The sequence below is a fragment of the Giraffa tippelskirchi genome, chromosome 6 (genome assembly GCF_054371585.1).
Source record: "Giraffa tippelskirchi isolate mGirTip1 chromosome 6, T2T-mGirTip1v1.2.pri, whole genome shotgun sequence".
Lineage (NCBI taxonomy): Eukaryota > Metazoa > Chordata > Mammalia > Artiodactyla > Giraffidae > Giraffa > Giraffa tippelskirchi.
In genome coordinates this window covers 108,222,764-108,246,497 of record NC_137280.1, presented here as the reverse complement: position 1 = coordinate 108,246,497, position 23,734 = coordinate 108,222,764, and the positions used below count along the sequence as shown (strand labels likewise).

Below are 23,734 nucleotides of genomic sequence, written 5' to 3'. Positions count from 1 at the left end.
AATGAAACCGCTATTCTTTCAAAAAGTTGGTTGAATACTGGAGCTGTTTTGGTAACAAATTATTACTAAGTTGTTAGTTAAAACTTAGTGGAGAAGAGTCATTGCCATTTACAGATTTGTCTTGTGGCTTTTGGCAATGATGTCAGAAAATTAAGGCCTCCAGTGTGTTCTCGTTAATCGGCCTTGTTATTTCTCCAGAAAACCTCCTCACAACCATTGTGGTTTCAGCTGGACTGTGTGTATCAGTTTCCCAGGCTCTCACTCTTCACTAGGAATCTGAGGATTGGTGTTCATGTTCATTGTGGCTTCCTTGAGATAAATATGCAAGAAGAAGTATTGAACTTAACCATTTTATTATCATCAAGGACTTTTGCTGCTTTTGTAAAATTTGCCAATCCACTCGTTTTATTGTTCATGTCGGTTTTCCAGATTTCTCTTTTCCTCATCCCATGTGGCAACATAATTTAGTTTCTCAAAAACATTGAGCTTATCATCTATGCTGATTAGTGCCTAGATTGAATCACAGAGCACAAATGTGTAAAGAACTTAGTTCTAGCTTAGGCTCTTCCACTGACCCGAGTCATTGTGATCAGGTTTCCAGAACCTGTGATACCTAGTGGAGTGTACAATGAAAAGGCACTTATGAATAGACTGATACTTATACTTTTTGTGTTTTCTTTTTGCTTAACATTTTAATGCAGTGGAACAAGTAGGAACACTCTTGGTTTTATCTTACACTAGAAATTTTGAATGTTATTTTTGATCCAGTACTTGAGGAGCAGCCTTTATAATAGCTATGCTAATGCTTCTTGCTTTTATACGATCATAAGCAAATGATAATATGACCAAGATAAATTAGTCTTTGCACTTTTATCTCTTTAGGATTTAGAGATCTCATCTTTCCTATCAGTTCATTTTCCAGCAGAGACCAGTGCACTAAAAAGGGGGCAATTGGCATGAGTTTAATAAGGTATTTTTAAAAGATGACAGAAACCAACAAGGAAGAGTGAATAGGCCCAGGGCTAACAGTAAGGTAAGTTAGGCTTGAAGGAGCCAGTGGGGAGAGCTGTAGGATGGTTATACAGGGGTCCTAGCCTTTGGTAGATTAACACTAGTAACACTTGCGCTGACGCCTAGCTACCTCAGCAGGAGGGGAGCTAGGGGACTAAGTATCCCACCATCTCTCTCCTCCTAACCTTTGAATCCTGACTAGAACTCATTGTTCAAACATAACCAAATCTAAAGGGTAAAATATTTTTGTATTTGTTTATAGAAAGCAACATCCTGAGTTTTGGAACAAGTTAAAGAAGACTGGAAGAGGGACATAAAGAGACAAATGGGGGAATGGTCAATACATCTGTAAATTGAAGCTTTTTAACCTGAAGATCTGAAAATTCCTTTCTGCTCAGCAGTTCTGCCTGACTCTTACCTGTAGCTCTTTGCCACACCTCAAATATATTTATGCAATTTTATATGGTCTTTTTGTATTCTATCAATTGTGATTTATCATTTCCATAATGCTTTACTTAGAGCATGTTTTACAATCCTTTTTGTTATTTGCAGTGTTTTTCACCGTTGATAATATCATGATACAAAGGGGAATAATAGACGGTGAGGCGCTCAGTGATAAAGAATCCTCCTGTAATTCAGGGGACCCAGGAGATGAGGGTTTGATCTCTGGGTCAGGAAGATCCCCTGAGGAGGAAATGACAACCCATTCCAGGATTCTTGCTTAAAAAATTCCATGGACAGAGGAGCCTGGCAATCTACAGTCCAGAAGGGGTCCCAAAGGATCAGAGATAACTGAGCATGCATGCGTGCATGAATGAGAATATCACACTAATATCTTGAGTACTACACAAAACTAACCCAATCAATCGAAATTTATGATTGTTCAAGTTTTTCTTTGTAGTCAAAGAGTATACTAAGGATATGACCGATTCTCTGATAGAATTAAGAGTTATGCTTTGTTATATTCTTCGTTTCTATAAATACATAGATTAGAGTAAGGCAGGGAATAGGTTTAAATTCTGGGAATTTAAGATGATATTTATTCATTTGTTTATAAAATATATAGTGCCACAGAAATGTACAACATGGAATGTCTGGAGAGGATAGATATTTTTATCTTCTAGCACAGATACGTCTCTGTGAGAAATGGCTATAATTCCAATGATTTTCCAAAAGATGACTTAAAACTATTCACTATTACTGACAACTTTGTCATGGAGCATGTTTCTCTACATTGCTAGGAAGGATAGAGCTAGAAAGTTGGAATCATAGTTCAGTGAAAAGTTGTTTGGAAATGAATAAGGAACTATGTTTGAAATAGCAAAAACATATGAGCAATTAAGAAAATCAGTGATATGCAGTATATTAGTTTGCTTGGGCTGCCTTAACAAAACAGCACTGTGGTTTACAGGACAGAAATTTATTTTGTCACACTTCTGAAAATTAGAAGTTCATAATCATAGTGCTACCAAATTCAATTTCTAAGATGGGCTCTCTTCCTGGTTTATATAATGCTGCCTTCTCATCATGTCCTCACATGGATATTTATTTACTGCATAGATAATCATACATCCACACACACAAAATGTTCTCTGGTGTCTCTTATAAGGACACTAAATCTTTTGAGTCAGGGCCCCACTATATGACCTCACTTAATGTTAGTTACTTCTCTAGAGGCCCTTCTCTAAATAGAGTCATACTCAGGCTGGGGATTCAGGGTTTCAAAAGCATGAATTAGTGCTTTTAAAAATTAATTTTATTTTTTATTTTTATTTTTATCATTTTATATTAGAATATAGTTGATTAACAATACTGTGTTAGTTTCAGGTGCATAGCCAAGTGATTCAGCTATACATGTACATGTATCGAGTCTTTTTCAAATTATTTTTCCCATTTAGATTATTACAGAATAGTTAGCAGAGTTCCCTGTGCTATACAGAAGGTCCTTGTTATCTACTTTAAATATAGTAGTATGTGTATGGCAATTCCAAACTCCCAATTCATCCATCCTCTCAATGTTTCCTCTCTGGTAACCTTAAGTTTGTTCTCCAAGCCTGTGAGTCTATTTTTGTTTCATAAACAAGTTCATTTGTATCATTTTTTAAAGATTTCATATATAAGCAATATCATATGATATTTGTCTTTCTCTATCCAACTTACCTCACTTAGTATGATAATATCCAAGTCCATCCTTGTTGTTGCAAATGGCATTATTTCATTCTTTTTAGAGGGTGAGTAATATTCCCTTTTGTATATGTACCTCATCTTTATTCATTCATATGTTGATGGACATTTAAGTTGCTTCCATGTCTTGACTGTTGTAAACAGCACTGCAGTGAACATTGGGTGCATGTACCCTTTCGAACAATGATTTTCTCTGAATATATGCCAAGGAGTGGAATTGCTGGATGATACAAGAGTTCTGTGTTTAGTTTTTTTAAGGAGCCTCTACACTGTTCTCTATAGTGGCTGTGCTGATTTACATTCCCACCAACAGTGTAGGAGGGTCCCCTTGTCTCCACACCCTCTCCAGCATTTATTGTATGTAGACTTTTTGATGGCTATACTGATTGGTGTGAGGTGATATCTCATTGTAGTTTTGATTTTCATTTCTCTCTTAATTAGTGATGTTGAGCATCTTTCCGTGTGCCTCTTGGCCATTTGTATATCTTTTTCAGAGAAATGTCTATTTAGGTCCTCCATCCATTTTTTGATTTTTTTTTTAATTTTTGATATTGAGTTTCATGAGGTGTTTGTATATTTTAGAGATTAGTCTCTTGTCAGTTGCTTTGTTTGTAATTTTTTTTCCCCATTCTGTAGGTTGTCTTTTCATCTGTTTATGTTTGTTTCTTTGTTTTTGCTGTGCAGAAGCTTTTACATTTAATCAGGCCCTATTTGTTTACTTTTATTTTTATTACCCTATAAGGTGGGTCAAAAAAATATCTTGCTGTAATTTATGTCAAAGTGTATTCTTCCTATGCTTTCCTCTAAGAGTTTTCTAGTATCCAGTCTTACATCAGGTCTTTAATTCATTTTGAGTTTATTTTTGTGTGTGATGCTAGGAAGTGCTCTAATTTCATTATTTTAGACATAGCTGTCCAGTTTTCCCAGTGAAATGGAAATCCGAGTTCTTGTTTGCCGAGCCAAAGAATGAACTTTGCAAACACACAAACACTCATGGTAACAGGCAAACAGGATTTATTTCAGAGAGAAAGTACAAAACTTGCAGCATAGATACTGAGAGGGAGTGAAGTTCCCCCTAAAAGGCAGGACTTGCAGCAGTTTATATCCTTACTAGTATTGATGTTTACACTTTTGATTGGTTCTTACTTTTAACATATGTCATTTATAACCAATCTGCTTAAAGGTCACAGTGTTTAACTTCACATCTTTATGGCTTCTTTTGATCCTCAGATTATTAGTTTTCTTAGACATCAAGTCACCATCCCACAACCTTTTCTCATGATTCCCTGGCCACTTTACAGTGGACAAGAGGTATGGGCTAAAGATTAATGATCACCACTTGTTTCTCTCTCAGACATATGGAACAGAAGTTAATTACTACCCTTTCCTAGATCTGAGTGCTGATAATTTATCAGACCAAGGACACATTCCTCTGAGAGCCAGGAATTAGGACAAAGGGTATAGTTTTAGGTTAATGGAGCGGGATGTTTGTTGAAACAGGCCAAGGTCTCAGAGTTCCTACACTAACTGCCTAACAATTTCTACCTCACCAGCACCACTTATTAAAGAGACTGTCTTTTCTCCATTGTATATTGTTACCTCCTTTGTAATAGATTAGGTGACCATAGGTGTGTGATTTTATCTCTGGGCTTTTTATCCTATTCCATTTATATATACATATATTTTTAATTTATATTTTCATTTTTGTGCCAGTATCATACTGTCTTAATGACTAGCTCTCTCAGAAGGTGGGAGTGGTCCTGAAATATAGCATGGTTAGTTTTAATGGGCTAGGTAACTTCATAGGCTAGTTTTAATGGGAGGATTATTCCAACTATTTTTGGGAGGGTTCTGGGTTTTCCAGGAATTGGCTTTTGCTTGACCTCAGAACTGTTTGGCTTTTTGGCTTTTGCTTGACCTCAGAACTGTCATGGTGCTAATGGTGTGTCATTCAGATGCTAACATATTTACAGTGAGTGCATAATGAGGTTCAAAGTCTACTGGAGATCTAATCTTCCACCATCTTGAATTTTGTTGTTTCTGACCAGTTTTGATCATGTCCTATGGTTATGTCATTCTTTTAGAGGTTATGCCCTGCCCCTTCTGTCCTGTTTCATGTACATAAAATTTGTGTGTGTGTGTGTAACATAGCAAGCTACAGACTGTTTTCCCATTAGTCATAGTGGCAAATAGAGATTCATTTTATGGTATTTACAAGAGCATTTTGCTACATTACTGTCTAATTGAAATGAGAGTATTGGACCAATTACATTTATGATTAGTGTAGGATATCCCAACGGATATTTGGTATAGATAAAGAATGTTGTTGAATCCAAATTTGTGTTCTCCATGCACAGTAAGGCCAAACAAACCAAAACCTCCATGTTTAGAGCGAGAAAGATTTATCGCAAGGACCAAGCAGGAGTACAGTTGGCTCATGCTCAAATGATCCAAACTCCCAGTGGTTTTCAGGGATGAGTTTTCAAAGGTAAAATTTGGATGAGGGTTGCAGGGTGCTTGTGTTTCTTCTGATTGGTTGGTGTTGAGGTAACAGGGCAGTGTTCCCAGGAATCTTGTGCTTGACCTAAATTTGTCATCTTGCACTTGGGTCGGGGCCTTTGTTCTTATAGAAGAACTAAAAGATACGTGTCAGAATGCCACGTATATCCATTGAGGAGGAATTTGGACCCTATTTTATCACGGCACTGTTGTTTGTGACTGCTCTTTTTTTATTTCTGCATTTCCTCACTTTTCTAATTAGTAACTGTTTGAATCTGCCCCTAGAAACTCAGGGAAGTTCTAGAAGGCTGGAGCCATTTTCACACAAGAAGGAAATGGGGGACACATAAAGGCTTTGACACCTGGGAGGATCCTGCAGGGCCCTGCTTGGTTTCAAGAATGTGGGCCTAAAGAGAAGGTAATAACAAAATGCTTAAGTATATAGGGATTTCCTGGCCATTTCAAACTATAATTACTTTTTCAGTTTTAATTGATACCCATACAGCTTTTATTTTCAACTCAGAAATTTCCTCAGAATCACAGTCTGATGAAGACATGATGGGAATTTTAGCTGAAATTTTATGATTTGTTTCTATTGGATCTGGATATTAAGGCCCGTTAAATATGTGGCTGTCTGCTATATTAGTTTTCATCACACTGTGACTCATGCAACTTCTCCTCAGAATTCTTCAATTTGTATTGTTTTGTCAGGCCTGTCTGTGAGATTTTCAAACATTGAAAAACAGCAATTGTTAGGATTAATTTTCATTTAGGAGCTGTACCATATGTTAGAAATTTTCACCTTGTTATAATAATGTGGTATTGGAAGCAAGTCTAACTTTCTAAACATCCTTTAAATCTGGAGTTCCCAAATTTAGTAATAGTTCTTCCTGATTATGACAGCTGAACCAGTTATTTAAAAAAAAATGCAAACTTTCACACAGAGTCTCAGTTATGGCTCCTCAAACACTAGAGTAAAATTTTATTAACTCATAGTTTGTATTTCCTCTGTCAGACAAAGTAGTGTTTTCTGACCACTAAGTGAAAACTGCCTTGGTCTACAATTACTGAAATACTTTTGTATTAAAGCTATTTTACTTTATAATGGATTTATCACTAATTTTAAATGGTAGCATTTTCTTTTGTATTTCATCAACATATACTCAATCTTTAATATTGAAACCAAGCAAGAACCTATGGGGCCCTCACAGTTACAGATCCTTTTCATGTCCCCTGATTCTTGTTCATTCATTCTCCTTAACCTTCCCTGAGCTCCTAAGGGCAGATTCAAACAGTTGCCTATAAGAGAAGGGAGGGAATGCAGAAACAATGGAGGAGCAGTCATAAAAGACAGTCCTGGTTCCTCCTCAAGTTATACATAATAATATCTGTGAGTCCTTTGGCAGAAACTAAGGCCCCCTCAGAAGACTCCTGAGAGTCCCTTGGACAGCAAGGAGATCAAACCAGTCAATCTTAAGAGAAATCAACCCTGAATACTCATTGGAAGGAGTGATGCTGAAGCTGAAGTGCCAGTAGTTTGGTCATCTGATGCGAACAGCTGACTCACTGGAAAAGTCCCTGATCCTGGGAAAGATTGAAGGCAGAAGGAGAAGAGGGTATCAGAGGATGCAATGGCCGGATGGCATCACCAATGCAATGGCCATGAACTTGGGCAAACTCTGGGAGATGGTGAGGGACAGGGAGACCTGGTGTGCTGCAGTCCTTGGGGTCACAAAGAGTCAGACATGACTGGGTGACTGAACAACAGCAAAAGTCCCCCACATAAGCAGAGGATGGTAACTTCAGGCTGAGTAAGAGATTCCTGGAACACTGCCCTGTTACCTCACCACCAACCAATCAGAAGAAATTCTCTACACGGTGGAAGATAAGGAATACTCTGACTCCCTCTTCAAATGATTTACTGCAATTATCTTCCCCTTTCTCCCTTTAAAAGTACTTTCATAGTCTAGCAGAGTCTTTGAAGTTGATTCTTAGACATGCATCTGCCTTCTCCCGATGGTGCCAATCTCCCACCTTTCCTTTCCATCAGTGCTTGTCTCTTGAGTGGCGAGCAGCCAAGCCTGAGTTTGGTGACAATATAACTGCCTCTTAGCAAAAACATAAGTAAACATTTGTTGAATAAATAACAATTAGTAATTAAAAAAAATAATGAATTTGGCTAAAAATAATATGCTTTATGCTTTTTTCCCCCAACACCAAAACAGTGAATGATTTGTTGTTGTTCAGTCACTCAGTTGTGTCTGACTCTTTGCGACCCCATGGACTGCAGCACACCAGGCTTCCCTGTCTTTCACTATCTCCCGGAACTTGCTCAAACTCATGTCCATTGAGTCAGTGATGCCATCCAACCATCTCATCCTCTGTTGTCCCCTTCTCCTCCTGCCTTCAATCTTTCCCAGAACCAGGATCTTTTCTAATGAGTCGGCTCTTTGCATCAGGTGGCCAAAGTATTGGAAATTCAGCTTTACCATCTGTCCTTCTAATGAATATTTAGGATTGATTTCCTTTAGGACTGACTGGTTTGATCTCCTTGCAGTCCAAGGGACTCTCAAGAGTCTTCTCCAAGACCATAGTTCAAAAGCATCAATTCTTCAGTGTTCAGCCTTCTTTATGTTCTAACTTTCACATCCATACATGACTACTGGAAAAACCATAGCTTTGACTAGTGAATGATTAGGAAAAATGTAAGCTTAAGATAATATAATAATCATTCAAATTGAGCAGCCTAGTAAGATATAGAAAATTCTCTAAAAATTTCGGTGTAACTATTTTTCATAAATATACCTTACAATTTAAGCTAATGTTGGATTTGATGTTTGTTCTTCTCTACTAATAAAACATAATGGATATAATTAGAATGTATATGATCTTCACTAAAATTGATAAATTTATTAATGAGAATTTAAATGATCCAACCATAAAAAATGAATAGATATGCATTTTTCCTGATTATTTTCTGAAGGACAAATACAGAAGTGTAACATTTAGCTTGAATTCTGTTTTTCTCATTGTTCATATTTACTACTTTGGTTAATGGGGCTTCCCAGGTGGTGCTAGGGGTAAAGAACCTGCCTTCCAACACAGGAGATATAAAAGACACAAGTTTGATCCCTAGGTCAGGAGGATCCCTGGAGGAGAGTATGGCAACACACTCCAGTATTCTTATCTGGAGAATCCCATGGACAGAGGAGCCTTACAGACTATAGTCTACAGAGTCGCACTGTGTCAGACATGACTAAAGCAATTTAGCACGCACTGCCGATGGGGTCGCTAAGAGTCGGACACGACTGAGCAACTTCACTTTCACTTTTCCCTTTCATGCACTGGAGAAGGAAATGGCAACCCACTCCAGCATTCTTGCCTGGAGAATCCCAGAGTCGGTGGAGCCTGGTGGGCTGCCGTCTATGGGGTCGCACAGAGTCAGACACGACTGAAGCGACTTAGCAGCAGCAGCAGCCGATGCAGGAGACATGAGATGTGGGTTCAGTCCCTGGGTCTGGAAGATTCCTTGAAGGAGAGCATGACAACCCACTCCAGCATTCTTGCCTAGAGAATACCCATGAACAGAGGAGCTTGGCAGGCTATAGTCCATAGGGTCTCAAAGAATCTGGACCTGCCTAAAGCAACTTAGCATATATGCACGCACTTTGTTTAATATTAGTGTGATTTTTTTTTGCATTTTTCTTAATTTGGACAATATTTGAGCTAGTGGTACTTAAAAAGTTAAAATATCTCAAGTTAAACATTATAAAAGGAGAATTTAAGTGGATTTTCAGTGTAATTACCAGCATTGTTTTTTCATTCATTCAGTGTTCTGTCATGTTTTCTTTTACATTTTAATTGGCTAAGTACCATTTATAACATTGTCTTTTCACAAGATAGATAACAAAGTGGTCCATAGTGTGGAAAAATGAAAATAAGAAAGTCTGTACCATATTACACTCTTACAAGAGAGATGATTACCTGAAAATCATAAAATGGTATCCAGAGAGTACAACTTTTTCATGATTGTGACAAGGAGTTTTATCAAAATAGAACAAAAATCTGCTAAAGTACACACTAAAAATCTTAGTAGTAAAATAAACCACAAAAATACCACTGCTACATGTAGGTTTTCAGCTCACTTGATTGTACCCTTACTTATTGCACTTGAACATGAAAATGGCTATTTTCTATATATAAAACATTTTCAGTAAAGTCAATAATGAACCAAAAATAGAACTTTTCTAACCTATGACTTCACTGAATTTATTTGATTTGTGCTTTATAGATAGGCATAATTGTGTATTTTGTAAAACTGCTAGCCAGTTAAACACTAATAAAGAAAAAGCTAGAGCATCAAAAAAAGTTTCCACCTTTATAAGAAAAGCAAGACTTGGGTCATTAGACTTTAATAGGTTTAAATGTCTTGGGACAATGAAACAATTACCACTTGGAGAAAATGATTTAGCTAGCTGTGAAAGCTATTCAGGAGTGGCTAAATACTTACAAATGTTTTTCAGATGTGGTCTATGAGTTTAATGGCCATCTTAGATGATCAAACTTAATATTGAAACTGCTCTGCATAGTGTGGAACTTGTCCTAGAAAAGCAGGCAAAATCTTTTGGTGCTCTCACCACAAATAAAAATACTAAGCAGTGTGTCCAATCAGTGTGTCATGTGGGCACATATTCAAAACACAAGAAGCACAGAAACACAGTTTCATTTAAGCCAATAAATGTGATTCTTCTAAGTCCTTGAAAGACCACTTTCAGCTTTCTCTCTTGGTACATGAGACTTGCCAAACAACCTTGCTGGTTAAGTAAACGTATGATATCTGATGTGTCTTTTGGAGAAATTACTTCCTAATAATTCTAAGCCTTCTTTCTTGAGCCTTCTTTCTCTTGTTATCAGCACAATGGTCTTTCAAAAACTTTGATAGTGCAGTAGCTTTCTGCAGATTTCTGTATCTCACTGAAATTCACATGTCTCAGTTCAGTTCAGCCACTCAGTTGTGTCTGACTGCAGCATGCCAGGCTTCCCTGTCCATCACCAGCTCCCGGAGCTTACTCAAACTCATGTCCATCCAGTTGGTGATGCCATCCAACTATCTCATCCTCTGTCATCCCCTTCTCCTCCTGCCTTCAATCTTTCACAGCATCAGGGTCTTTTCCAGTGAGGCAGTTCTTCGCATCAGGTGGCCAAAGTACTGGAGTTTCAGCTTCAGTATCAGTCCTTTCAGTGAATATTCAGGATTGATTTTCTTTAGGATTGACTGATTTGATCTTACTCCAATGCCACTGAAATGGTTCTTAGGATAATTACTCAGGTTCTTTTAACCTCTAGATTAAAAGAGCACTGAGAATCATTGGAAGGTCTTCTACACATGAGGCCGGTGCCATTAAGTAGTATATCAGGACCCACAAAATGGAGGCTGTCCCAGAATCTGTGCTTATGGTAAACACCTGTCAAAAACCTAATTTACGCCAATCAGAACCCACCATCTCAGCTGTAGCTAGCTTACCTTCCTCTGGGAAATAGGACCTGCTAACCTTCTCATGAAACTTCTGACCTTCTAGGCAATGATGCCGTATTTCCATATTGCGTCTTAACCACTTTAAAACTTTCTGTTGTCTCAAAACTCTGGAGAACAGAGCTCCACTATGCTGCTTGTGAGCATTGTAGTCCCTCAATTTATGGATAAATGAATAAAGGACCTGAAGACAGCTACTAAAGAATCTGGGGTAGGCTCCCACACACAGCTGTAGGTACTGCAGAGCCCTTAGGTTGACTGCCTCTTCAGCTGCTCTCTGGAATCTCCAGTACGCTTTCTTATTTTGTATTCTGAGCTCTGCTAGTTTGATTGTTGTAGTCCTTCCAGGTATAAAATGTGATGTGAGAGACCCTAGAATTTTCACAGGGTAAATATTGATGTGTGAGAGACTCTAAGATTTTACAGTGATTCTTAGTGAGCTAAAATTGGGATTTGGGCAGGACTAGTCTGCAAGGCAAGTGCTTTTGGGAGGTAGGTCCTGACAGGTCTCAGGAACTGTGCTCAGACATCTAGAAACTGTATACCTGATTGAATTCAGGAGGATTAACTTAAGAGAAAATAATGGGTACTCCTCAGCGTTGGGCTTCCCTGGTGGCTCAGATGGTAAAAAATCTGCCTGCAGCGCAGGGCTTGATCCCTGGGTGGGGAAGATCCCCTGGAAAATGGAATGGCAATCCACCCCAGTATTCTTGCCTGCAGAATTCCATGGACAGAGGAACCTGATGCGCTCTGGTCCTTGGGGTCTCAAAGAGTCGGACACCCCTGAACAACTTTCACTTTCACCCCTCAGTCTACAGCAAGCAAGATAGCAGCTGTGAGGGGACTCACAATACTTGGAGGTAAGTCTACAGCATAAACTGCTAGGGAACTCAAGGAAATGAGACAAGAAATTTGGCATCTTTTTGACCAATGACACAGTAAAATCTAATTAGGCCTGAGTTTGATTATTAGAAATGAGTAGGAAGTCTTCTTCTCTGATGAAATCTTCTCATGAAAGGAATAACACATCTATTGCTTAAGAGATTCTTGGAAACCAAAGATACAAAATTGGCGAGTACTAGCTGAGCACTTAAAAGCTGTTATACTTTTTTTGTAGGTGATAACTCTAAGACTCCTTTGCTCTGTTAAGTTGGTCACTGAACGAGTTAGATTTGCATTACCTTATCAATCCCTAGGTTAGGAAGATCCCCTGGAGCAGGAAATGGCAACCCACTCCAGTATTCTTGCCTGGGCACTTTCACCCACCAACCTAAAGAAAATTTCCCTGTAACTAGGTACATTGGAAAGCACCACAAAATTCCCTAGCCAATGGCATATCCTTCCTAAGCATTAATCCTCCAGGAGATCCAAAGCTTAGCTAAAGAAATAGAATCCTTGGTTTATAAAAAATGAGGTGTGTAACCTCCTGCACACTTGCATGTTTTCTAAGAACTGGGGTCTTAGAAACTGTGTGTACATGCTCAATCACTCAGTCATGTCTGACTCTTTGCAATGACATGGACTGTAGCCCACCAGGCTCCTCTGTTCATGGGATTTTTCCAGGCAAGAATCCTGGAATGGGTTGCCATTACCTACACCACTGGAAGTTGTAGATATCTGCAAAAAATTGCAAAATCTCACTAAGACAGCCTAGAATTGCAATGGTCATGATGGGGAATGTTCCAGTTAGAGAAGATTATTCATTTAAGAAGTTCACTTGAAAGCAAGTATTCCCCAATCAAACAGAATGGGATGTCTGTTTTAATTGACAAGCTAGAGCCTTCAAGAGACTTCAAGATTCCAAACTAGATTCATTGGAAGATTTATTGCAAAAAGCTAACAAAACATAAGAGGTACCTAAAACTAAAAATCTGACATGACTGTTACTACTCTACTCTCTCTCTCTCTTTACCTGAATACTCACAGTCTATTAATAGTTTATCTAAATTTTGTTACACTCCGAAGAGGCTATGACTGTAAACAAAAGTTCACCAAGTTAGTGGTGCGCTTGTTGGCACCTTCCAGAGGTAATGAGACTCCAGGACTTCTCCAGTAAACTAGTAGCAGTTACTCTCTTTAAACAGCCAAGGAAAAACTGAAAACCTAGTAGGGGAAAAAAGGCGAAAGGCTACTTGGAAACTAGATGAATGAAAAATCTTTAAAATCTACAACAAAAGTATTTGTAAAACGTTTACGCCATCTGAGAAGGTAACCTTAACTGATTCCATCTGCCAGAAACACAATTCGTATGCAGATGTTCTTTCATAAGCTCAGTTTTGCATTATCATACCTGTCTCATGGGTGTGATTTTTAAAAGAAAAGCTGTTAAGTTCTCTGTTTGTATTTGTTTATGTATATCTATGTAAATGTGTTATAGATTTGTGATATTTTTCTATCTCTGAATGGTATTGCCAAAATTAATTTGTAAAGAGCTCTATTTAATTGACTTAAAGCAGTGCTATATAAACTAAGTATACTCTCAGAGATATAAAAACTAACCCAAATGTTTTATAAGTTCATGTGGCTTAGAACAATCTCTTATAACCAAAAGCTAGTTTAAGTTTCTTGGCTTAATTAAAATAGGCATGCTTTTAGTGTTATCAATAATAAATGTAATGTTGACATACAACTTTTATTTTTCCTAGGTTTACTAAAAGTCAAATAAGCTCATGTTATGTCTGCTATAAAATTTGTCAGCAAGAAAGACAATGGTTAACTGTGAACTTTTTATGAATAGACACAATTGTTAGTAGGTGAATATATGTAAGATAAAAGTTTATAAATGAACATTTCAAAAATAATTATGTTCTATGTTATATCTATATAGAAATTGTTTCCACTGAGCTAAATTAAATGCGAGTCTTTGAATATCTAGATCATTTTCAAATAAGATAAAATATTGACACATTAACTACTTAATACAGTTTTATCCACCTCTGATTCCATTTACATAGGAACTAAAACATTTGATTTTGTTAGTAAACATGTTTTCTGTACATAAGAAAATTTACTGTGAGGAAGAATATGTTTTTGCAAATTATGAAATGTATTTATGAATTTGCAAATTTGCAGAATGCTAGTGTAACAAACAGTCTACAGTTATTTACTTCTCGGTTTTCACTAGGAATTAAGGATTTTAAGGATTAAGAGTTCTAGTAAATACCTAGTTAAAACTATTAGAAATTATAGGGCAAAAGAAGTGACCATGTATAAAAAGTAAGGTGAATAAAATGGCTGTTTCAGAATGTCAAAGATGTAAAACATAGGACAAAATCTGAAAGGATATTCTAAAAAGTTGTAGGCCTGTGGAAAAAGAATATTGGGAAGGGCATTTTATGTGTGGTCAAACTGGCTCAGATTTAAATGGATTTAATTAATTAAAAAAAAATTAGAATTTTGTTTTTTCTCTGTTAAACAAAAAGTTTTCTTAGTCTATGATATGTTCTTAACATGAAATTACACACAAAGGTTTTTCTTTACCTTTTAAGTAATCTGCCTGGACAGCAAAGGTGTTCTTACCAACATAATTTACTGTGCTTCACATTGTCTTTATCAGACTTGGATTACTTGAGAAAATCCAGTATTTTCACTATTAAGAGAGTTAAGTTTTGTTCACAACTACATACTCTTCAGTATTTGCCTTTCTCTCATCTCTTCGGTAATTTGAATTTTCTGTAACAGTCAAAATAGTTACTAAAAGGCCTATTTTCTAGCAAGCATATCAATAAATTTTAAAGATAAAACTTTATCAGAAAGGATAAAAAGCTTTTATATTTGTTCCAGGTGTGTACATAGAAGGAAAAAATAATAACCAAGACCTGTGTCAATCTTGAGTCATTTGTTTTGGGGTCTGTGGTAACAGGATTGTACTGTCCTCTCACTTCATGAGAAATTATTTCTGTGGCACGTGTTACCACAAGTCTCAGGATTATGGCAATGCAGGGCCTTATCATCCCCTATGACTCTGTACTCTAAAGACTGATATATTGAAGCTGTTATTGAGGGCAGCATCAACAGGCCTAAAAGAAAACTAAGAGTGTAAATATACTCCTGATGACAGCAGATTTATGCAACCCCTGCATTTCCGTTGGGACACATTTTACTTCCGACTCCAGCAGCAAGTAGTGGGAGAACCCAGGACAGATTCCTTGAAGCTGATGAGAACAGTGTTTTCTTTCTTAATTTGCCCTAAGTACTTCTGCAGCTCTCAAATGGAAGCTTGAGAAAATGAAAGTAAGTTTTCTCCCTTAAGAGCTGTTTGGCAGACTGACCAAAATGTTCAGATGGTTATGTGACAATTAATTATGTAATTGTCACAACTAAATCTTAAGAATTGAACAAGTAGATCGTAGATTCTTATTCTTAAGCTGTTGAAAGTTTTAGTATGTTAGAAGAAATGGCTTCTTGAGATAAAGAAATAGGGTTTCTGAGTCCTAAACGTTTGAACATTATATTTTGTTTTGGGGTTTTTTGGTAATTCGAGATAGCAAATGACACAGTTCTATATTATCATGAGATTCCGATTAATTACTTACTATCTTGAAATTCCCCATTTTGGAAGAAGCTATTAATAATCTTTGTATAATCAAACCCAACATAAAATATGTTGGATTTAGATGTGTGTGTTTTTGTGTGTGTGTTCTCTTATAATGAAAGAATACATTTTAGCCAAAGTCAAATCCACATTTTCACCTGATTCTCATTTAGCCTTCAAATTAAAACATAAAGAATAGAATTTTACCAAGAATATTGCAGTGCTTTGAGTTTAATAAGGGAGTTTCAGTACATTAGTGGTTGATTTCTTAAATGTATACGTTTTAATGTTTCAGGTATACAGCAAAATGAACCAGTTAAATATATATACCTATCCATTCTTTTTCAGATTCTTTTTCCATATTGCTTATTATAGAATGTTGAGTAAAATTCCCTGTACTCTACAGTAGATCCTTATAGTTACCCATCTTATATATATATAGCAGTGTGTATAAATTAATCCCAATCTCCTAATTTATTCCTTCCCCTCATGTTTTCCCTTTGGTAACTGTAAGTTTGATTTCAAGATCTGAGAATCTGTATTTGTTTTGTAAATAAGCTCATTTGTGTCATTTTTTATTAGGTTCCTCATATAAGTGGTATCATATGGTATTTTTCTTTCTGACTTACTACTTCAGTTCAGTTCAATTAAGTCACTCAGTCGTGTCCAACTCTGCGACCCCATGAATCACAGCATGCCAGGCCTCCCTGTCCATCACCAACTCCCGGAGTTTACCCAAACTCATGTCCATCGAGTCGGTGATGCCATCCAGCCATCTCATCCTCTGTCGTCCCCTTCTCCTCCTGCCCCCAATCCTTCCCAGCATCAGGGTCTTTTCCAATGAGTCAACTCTTCGCATGAGGTGGCCAAAGTATTGGAGTTTCAGCTTCAACATCAATCTTTCCAGTGTCATAATATCTTGGTCCATCCGTATTGCTGCAAATGGCATTATTTTGTCCTTTTTCATGGCTGAACAGTATTCCATCATATACATGTACTACATCTTCTTTATTCATTCCTCTCTTGGTGGACATTTAGATTGCTTCTATGTCTTGGCTATTGTAAAGAGTGCTGTGATGAACACTGAGATGCATGTGTCTTTTTGAAGTATGGTTTTCTCCTGATATATAATTCCCAGGAGTGGAAATGTTGAATCATAGTAATTCTATGTTTAGTTTTTTAAGGGAAACTCCATTCTGTTTTCAATAATCGTTGTACCAGTTTACATTCCCACCAACCATGCTGGAAGGTTCTTTTTTTCCATACTGTCTCTAACATTTATTGTTTGTACATATTTTGATGATGACCATTCTGACTGGTGTGGAGTAATAACAAAATTTGGCAAAATCTGAAAAACCTGCATTGTTTGTTATCTCTAAATATCAAATACCACAATTAAAGTACAGGAATGTTCTGCCTTGTCTATGAAAGGGTTGGCTACTATCATTACTGTTATTTCAAAGACAAAGCTGTCTTCTGGAAACTAAAGTCATTTAAACTCTAAATCATAAGAATGATAGTGAAAGTGAAGGTCGCTCCATCGGGTCGGACTCTTTGTGACCCCACAGACTATACAGTCCATGGAATTCTCTAGATCAGAATACTGCAGTGGGTAGTTTTTCCCCTCTTCAGGGGATCTTCCCAACCCAGGGATCGAGCCCAGGTCTCTCGCATTGCAGGCACATTCTTTACCAGCTGAACCACAGGGAAAGCCCAAGAATACTGGAGTGAGTAGCCTATCCATTCTCCAGTGGATCCTTCTGACCCAGGAATCGAACCAGTGTCTCCTGCATTGCAGGTGGATTCTTTACCAACTGAGCTATCAGGGAATGCCCCACATCATAAGAGTAAAACGTTTAAAATTGTAGTCTAAATAGTCATTAGCCTTATATAATAACATATTTATGAAAACCATGTTTTATTAAATATTCATTATAAGTAGATTAGCAACTTTGTTAGGGTTATCTTTCATTATAAATGAATTTGATTTGGACTGTTTATCAGTAAATAGTGAAATAGTAATTAGTGAAATACTTGATATATCAGGAAATTAGAATCTTAGAACTTGATTTTTAACTAAAGTGATTTATGATTGGGCTTCCCTGGTGACTCAGTGATAAAGAATCTGCCTGCCAATGCAGGAGATGTGGGTTGGATCCCTAGTGGGAAGATCCCCTGGAGAAGGAAACGACAAAACACTGTGGTATTCTTGCCTGGAAAATCCTATGGACAGAGGAGCATAGCGGGCTACAGTCCATGGGGTTGCAAAAGAGTTGGACACAACTTAGCAACTGAACAACAACAAACAACAGCAATATATTAGTAGCTTTAAAGGAGGTCCTTTATTATCAAGAATGCCTATGTAATCCATATTCCTTTTGAAATGTGTGCATGCTTTTCTAGTCTTATACATTCATAGAATTTATTTGTAGAAATTATAATAGTCTAATGATTTATGAGGTTTATTTAAAAATCATATTTAGATATTTAAATATATCTGGCTGAAGAAATAAAGGTTTCTATTTCAGTTTCTCTTCCAGCAAATAGATTCTATTTTAGGATAAATTTGATATTCTGAAACTTTCATATCTTTTATTTCAGTTTATTTGGTAGAACGGATTGAAGTCACATTTCTCCCTTGGTAGCCTTACTTTATCAGTCTGCTTCCTGAGAAATCTCACCTGTTCATATGTTTTCAGTCAAAATTTTACTCAGAATTAATGTTTGACAAAAAGATGCCATAGGATTAGCATTTTCTTTTGTCCTTGAGATTCATTTTACTCAATGTTATGCTGCATATTACAATTCCAGATCTTATAAGATGAAAATCAACACCTCCAAAGGATATTTCATTATCTTTCCTCTAGTGTAATGCTATATCTATATATACACACACACATATTTTCATATTATTTTCTATTATGATTTACTATAGGATATTGAATATAGTTTTCTGTGCTATAGAGGCTCTTGATGTTATCTATTTTATATTTATAGTAGTTTGAATCTGCTAATCCCAAGCTCCAAATTTATTCACCCCTATCCCCTCCCCTTAGGTAAACATAAGTTTGTTTTCTATTTCTGTGAGTCTCTGTTTTATAAGTTCATCCATATTATTTTTTTAGATTCTACATATAAGTGACATCATGATATTTGCCTTTCTCTGTCTGAGTTACTTTACATAATACAATAATCTCTAGGTCCATGTTGCTACAAATGGCATTATTTCTCTTTTATGGATGGACAATATTCCATTTTGTTTATATATACCTCATCTTTATCCATTTATCCATCAAAGGACATTTGGGCTGCTTCCTTGTCTTGGCCAGATAATCATGACCCAGATAATCACGATGGTATGATCACTCACCAGACATCCTGGAATACAAAGTCAAGTGGGCCTTAGAAAGCATCAGTATGAACAAAGCTAGTGGAGGTGATGGAATTCCAGTTGAGCTATTTCAGATCCTAAAAGATGATGCTATGAAAGTGCGGCACTCAATATGCCAGCAAATTTGGAAAACTCAGCAGTGGCCACAGGACTAGAAAAGGTCAGTTTTCATCCCAATCCCAAAGAAAGGCAATGCCAAAAAATGCTCAAAATACCACACAATTGCACTCATCTCACATGCTAGTAAAATAATGCTCAAAATTCTCCAAGCTGGGCTTCAGCAGTACATGAACTGTGTATTTCAAGATGTTCAAGCTGGTTTTAAAAAGGCAGAGGGACCAGAGATCAAATTGCCAACATCCGTTGGATCATCATAAAAGCAAGAAAGTTCCAGAAAAACATCTACTTCTGCTTTATTGACTATGCCAAAGCCTTTGACTGTGTGGATCAGAATTGTTCAGTTCAGTTCAGTTGCTCAGTCATGTCTGACCCTTTGCGGCCCCATGAGCTGCAGCACACCAGGCCTCCCTGTCCAACACGAACTCCCGGAGCCCACCCAAACTCATGTCCATCGAGTCAGTGATGCCATCCAACCATCTCATCCCCTGTCATCCCCTTCTCCTCCTGCCCTCAATCATTCCCAGCATCAGGGTCTTTTCAAATGAGTCAGCTCTTCGCATCAGGTGACCAAAGTATTGGAGTTTCAGCTTCAACATCAGACCCTCCAATGAACACCCAGGACTGATCTCCTTTAAGATGAACTGGTTGGATCTCCTTGCAGTCCAAGGAACTCTCAAGAGTCTTCTCCAACACCACAGTTCAAAAGCATCAATAATTCTGTGCTCAGCTTTCTTTATAGTCCAATTCTCACATCCATACATGATCAATGGAAAAACCATAGCCTTGACTAGACGGACCTTTGTTGACGAAGTAATGTCTCTGCTTTTTAGTATGCTATCTAGGTTGGTCATAACTTTCCTTCCAAGAAGTAAGCATCTTTTAATTTCATGGCTGCAATCACCATCTGCAGTGATTTTGGAGCCCCCCAAAATAAAGTCTCTCACTGGATCAGAATAAGCTGTGGAAAATTCTTCAAGAGATGGGAATACAAGACCGTCTGACCTGCCTCCTGAGAAATCTGTATGCAGGTCAAGAAGCAACAGTTAGAACTGGACAGGGAACAAAAGGCTGGTTGCAAATTGGGAAAGGAGTACATCCAGGCTGTATATTGTCACCCTGCTTATTTACGTTATATGCAGAGTACATCATGAAAATGCTGGACTGGTTGAAGCACAAGTTGAAATCAAGATTGCCAGGAGAAATATCAATAACCTCAGATATGCAGATGACACCACCCTTATAGCATAAAGCAAAGGAACCAAAGAGCCTCTTGATAAAAGTGAAAGAAGAGAGCGAAAACATTGGCTTAAAACTCAACATTCAGAAAACTAAGATCATGGCATCCTGTCCCATCCCTTCATGGCGAATAGATGGGGAAACAGTCTAAACAGGGAGAGACTTTATTTTTGGGGCTCCAAAATCACTGCAGATGGTGATTGCAGCCATGAAATTAAGACGCTTGCTCCTTGGAAGAAAAGCTATGTCCAACCTAGACAGCACATTAAAAAGCAGAGACTTTAGTTTGGCAACAAAGGTCCATCTAGTCAAAGCCATGATTTTTCCAGTAGTCATGTATGTATATGAGAGTTTGACTATAAAGAAAGCTGAGCACTGAAGAGTTGATGCTTTTGAGCTTTAGTGTTGGAGAAGACTCTTGAGAGTCTCTTGGACTGTAAGAAGAGTCAACCAGTCAATCCTAAAGGAAATGAGTCCTGAATATTCATTGGAAGGACTGATGCTAAAGCTGAAACTCCAATATTTTGGCCACCTGTTGTGAAGATCCGACTAATTGGAAAAGACCCTGATGCTGGGAATGATTGAAGGCAGGAGGAGAAGGGGATGACAGAGGATGGGATGGTTGGATGGCATCACCGACTCAATGGACATGAGTTTGAGTAAACTCCAGGAGTTGGTGATGGCCAGGGAAGCCTGGCATGCTGCAGTCCATGGGGTTGCAAAGAGTCAGATGCGACTGAGCTACTGAACTGAACTGACTTGTCTCGGCTGTTATGAATAGTGGTGCTATAAACACTGGTGTCCGTGCATCTTTTTCTATTAGAGTTTTCTCTGGATATATGCTCAAGTGTGGGATTGTTAGATCATTCAGTAACTCTGTTTTGGTTTTTTTAAGGAACCTCTATACTATTCTCCATAGTATCCATACTAACTTGGATTCCCATTGACAGGGTAGGAGGGTTCCTTTTTCTGCATACCCTCTCCAGCATTTGTTACCTGTAGACTTTCTAATGATGGCTATGCATTCTTTATATATTTTAATATCAACTCTTTTCAGATATATGATTTGCGAATATTTTCTCCCATTCAGTAAATTTTTATTTTGTTGATGATTTCCTTTGCTGTGCTAAAGTTTTTAAGTTTGATGTAGTCTCATTTACTTTTGTTTTTGTTGCCATTGCAAATAATCTTAAATTTTTTATGAAGCCATTAAGATGTTGAATAGTTTTATAAAGCATGAGTTTGAAAATATATTAACTTTTAAAGAAAAATATAATAATGGAAACTTATTAAGTGTAAGATGTGAAAGCAAGTATGTGACTTCCAATGCTATGATTATTTAATTCAAATAACATCAAATTGATGAATAAAACAAAGGTGTCCTTTAGTAGATGAAAGAAAAATATACTCTAGTATATTCTGGGAATGAAATAATGTTTAGGACTAAAAAGGTAAGCTATCAAGCCATAAAAATATATAGTAAATTCTTTTATTTTCATTTGAAGAAACTATGATTTAAAATGCTGTGTTAATTTCAGTTGTACAACCTAATGATTTTTTGAAGATTATATTTCACTATAGGTTATCACAAGATATTAAATAAAATTCTCTGTGCTACATAGAAAAAACAACCACAACAAAAACAAATAACATTAAATTAAGTTTAAATTATCTTTGAAGAAAACAGAAAAGACAGGTACTAAGAAAACACATTGACATATTTTGCTATAATTATTCCAAAGCTTCTCAGATATTGTGACTTTTTTGTGTAACATTTTATAAATAGAACCTTAATTTGGGGACAAAACCCTTAAGAAGCCTTGTAAATATTTTATTTTACATTCTTTACTGTGCTTCACCTCTCTAAAATTATTTTTAAAATATTTGTCTATTTTTTAAAAATATTATTGGAGTATAATTGATTTACAATGTTGATTTCAGGTGTAAATTATTTTCTGAGAATTACATAAACTACTGGAATAATTTTTTTTCATAGCAATTGTTTTTTAAAATTGTAGTGCTACAGCTCATATGATCAGTACAACTTTGAAGGATTAAAAATTTTCTAAGTCACACTAGGGTCTGAGACTAGTTTTGTGAACAGAAAAACAAAATTTTACTCATGTGTTTTGGAGGAAAAGGAGAGTTAGCCTCATATACTTAATGCAAACACAGTAGTCGCTCTAGGAATTGTTTACCCCTAATAAATGCTCCAAGCATTGTAGCTTAAAGCAACACAAATTTATTATCTTAATGTTCTGGAGGTCAGAAATGACAGGCTTTACTGGACTAGTATCCAGATATCTTATGAGTTCTTTGTGAATGCTCTAGGGCAACGGTCCCCAACCTTTTTTGGCACCAGAAACCCATTTCGTGAGACAGTGTTTCTTGGATGGGGGTGGGAGGATAGTTTCAGTTTCACCCACCATTCACCCCTTTCTGTGCAGCCTGATTCTGAACAGGCCAGGAGCAGGTACCGGCCCATGGCCTGGGGGTTGGGGATCCCTGCCCTAGAGAGAATTTGTTATTTTGTCTTGTCAGCCTCTACAGGGCACCTGCATCCCTTAGCTCTTAGCCACTCCCTTCATCCCATGTGTAGCATTTTCAAATCTTTCTAACCCTGGACCTCTTGTTTCTCTCTTATAAAAAACCTCATGATTGCAAAATTTCAATTCCACAAGAATATATGTGTAAACATTTGGTGGGTTCCAGCATCCTCTCGATGGTGATTGTTCAACAGCTAGTTGATTGGAGGAGGTGAGCACATGCCTTCTGCTCTGCCATCCTGAACCAATCTGTATAGTAGTATTTGAAGTATTGTAGTATTTGAAGAAGCCACATTTGGATTCTAGAGGAGCAATGAAAAATGGTGAAAAGTATACAGACTTTGGTGCTGTTTACAGCAGGTTCAGACCCTAGACGGAGAAGGCAATGGCAACCCACTCCAGTACTCTTGCCTGGAAAATCCCATGGACGGGGGAGCCTTGTGGGCTGCAGTCCATCGGGTCGCAAAGAGTCGGACATGACTGAGCGACTTCACTTTTCACTTTCATACATTGGAGAAGGAAATGGCAACCCACTCCAGTGTTCTTGCATGGAGAATCCCAGGGACGGGGGAGCCTGGTGGGCTGCCGTCTATGGGGTCGCACAGAGTCGGGCACAACTGAAGCGACTTAGCAGCAGCAGCAGCAGCAGACCCTAGAGCTACTACTCACCAGCTAATGAA

The 23,734-nt window shown here is 37.4% G+C and overlaps 2 protein-coding genes across 2 annotated transcripts in view; both read left to right on the top strand.

The window, feature by feature from the left end:
- Positions 1-1,472, top strand: part of LOC145509778 (protein FAM170A-like) — a 33,855-nt gene extending 32,383 nt beyond the window's left edge. Inside the window, exon 6 of the mRNA XM_081499065.1 lies at positions 1,274-1,472. The gene's annotated coding sequence lies outside the window, so the exon portion shown is untranslated. The remainder of the gene's footprint in view (positions 1-1,273) is intronic.
- Positions 1,473-5,979: 4,507 nt separating this feature from the next.
- The window catches only part of LOC145509773 (uncharacterized), a 565,222-nt gene continuing 547,467 nt past the window's right edge, over positions 5,980-23,734 (top strand). The window contains exons 1-2 of the mRNA XM_081499063.1: positions 5,980-6,112; positions 11,948-12,087. The gene's annotated coding sequence lies outside the window, so the exon portion shown is untranslated. The remainder of the gene's footprint in view (positions 6,113-11,947; positions 12,088-23,734) is intronic.